The 1761-nt window shown below is 72.4% G+C and overlaps 1 non-coding gene across 1 annotated transcript; it reads right to left on the reverse strand.

Annotated features, from left to right (window-relative positions):
• Window positions 1–1006: 1006 nt before the first annotated feature.
• Window positions 1007–1160, reverse strand: LOC119429943. The gene has a single exon (XR_005187873.1). It is a non-coding gene; the product is annotated as a 5.8S ribosomal RNA (ribosomal RNA).
• Between the last annotated feature and the right edge of the window lie 601 nt (window positions 1161–1761).

Genomic DNA, 1761 nt, shown 5'->3' on the forward strand with positions numbered 1-1761 from the left:
CCTCCTCGCCGGGTTGAATCCCCCGGGCAGACTGCGTGGACCCCACCAGTTTACCTCTCAACGGTTTCACGTCCTCTTGTACTCTCTCTTCAAAGTTCTTTTCAACTTTCCCTTAAGGTACTTATCCGCTATTGGTCTCGTGCCGGTATTTAGCCTTAGATGGAGTTTACCACCCATTTTGGGCTGCGTTCCCAAGCAACCCGACTCCGAGAAGACCGAGCCCCGGCGCGACGGGGGCCGCTACCGGCCTCGCACCGTCCACGGGCTGAGCCTCGATCAGGAGGACTCGGGCCCACCGAGCCGCGCCGGGCAGGGGGTCTTCCGTACGCCACATGTCCCGCGCCCGCCGGACGGACGGGGATTCGGCGCTGGGCTCTTCCCTCTTCGCTCGCCGCTACTGAGGGAATCCTGGTTAGTTTCTTTTCCTCCGCTTAGTAATATGCTTAAATTCAGCGGGTCGTCTCGTCTGATCTGAGGTCGTGGTCGAAGGGTCTGAGGTGCGCGGCTCCGCGCGCCGGCCCGCCGGGGCGGGACCGTCGCGCGAAGGCTCGCGGCGAACTCGGCGGGTTCGGACGGCGTGGATCCGTCGCGTCCGCGACGGGCACGTCCCGCGGGGCCGACGCGTCGCCCGCACGGCTGGCTCCCTTCCGCGGTCCCCCGCTGGGGCGGACTCCGCACCGACGGTCCCGGAGGGTCGGACGCGTGGACGCGGGCAGCGCGGAGGAGAGGGATCTCCACCGGCAGCCGCGCCTCCGCGAGCGCCACGGGCTCGAAGGGAAGAGGCGCCGCCCCCCGGCCGCACGCCCCCCCTGAGAGGGGGCGCGCGACGCGGGGAGGGAAGGAGGCGTGGGAGGGCCGTACGGACGCCGGAGGTACGGTCCGGAAGACGTGCCCGAGCGCGAGGCGCGCCGGGCCGACCGGTCTGCACTTAGGAGGACGAAGGCGGGCGAGGCCGCCTGCGACGCTCCAACCGCGGAGACGCGAGCGTCTCCGATTGATGACTGAGCGACCCTCAGACAGACGTGGCCCCGGGAGGAACCCGGGGCCGCAAGGTGCGTTCGAAGTGTCGATGATCAATGTGTCCTGCAATTCACATTAGTTCTCGCAGCTAGCTGCGTTCTTCATCGACGCACGAGCCGAGTGATCCACCGCTGAGAGTCGTCCGTGTTTTTCGAAACGGGCCGGTGCTTTCTGGACGACTCGGGTTATCGCCTCCACCTCCCGTGCGCTCCGTCCGCGCGGGCGCGCGGCCGAAGGCTTCAAACCCGCCGCCGCGGCCCGGGCGGGTCGCGACGGGCGCGGGTACACGGGAGGCGCGGCGGACGGCCGAGCAGGACCGCCGCGCCGCTGGATGTCGGGTGCCGAGGTTGGAACGCGTGCCGAGGTTCGCCGAGCGCCGCCGTCGACCCCGCTTGCGCCTCCCGCGCGTCGCGTCCGTGCCCGACCCCCCGTGCCCCGGGGACGGGTCCGTGCGCGCCGCGCGTTGGACGGAGGCGGCGGGGCCGCCGTAGGCGCGGCCGGCGGGCAGCCGCGTTCGAGACCAGAGCGTCTCCCGGGCGCCGCCGCCGCGACCCGCGGCGTCCGCCCCGGAGGGCGTGCGCCGTGGGGGGCCGCGTCGACGGGAGCCCGAGAGTCGGCCGTCGGCCCCGCCGCCGCGACCCGCGGCGTCCGCCCCGGAGGGCGTGCGCCGTGGAAGGCCGCGTCGACGGAGCGCGACGGGGGCCCCGCCGCCGGCCCCGCCGCCGCGACCCGCGGCGTCCG

The sequence above is a fragment of the Nematolebias whitei genome, unplaced genomic scaffold (assembly GCF_014905685.2).
Source record: "Nematolebias whitei isolate Nwh7 unplaced genomic scaffold, NemWhi1 Nwh_scaf_11635, whole genome shotgun sequence".
In the NCBI taxonomy this organism is placed as follows: domain Eukaryota; kingdom Metazoa; phylum Chordata; class Actinopteri; order Cyprinodontiformes; family Rivulidae; genus Nematolebias; species Nematolebias whitei.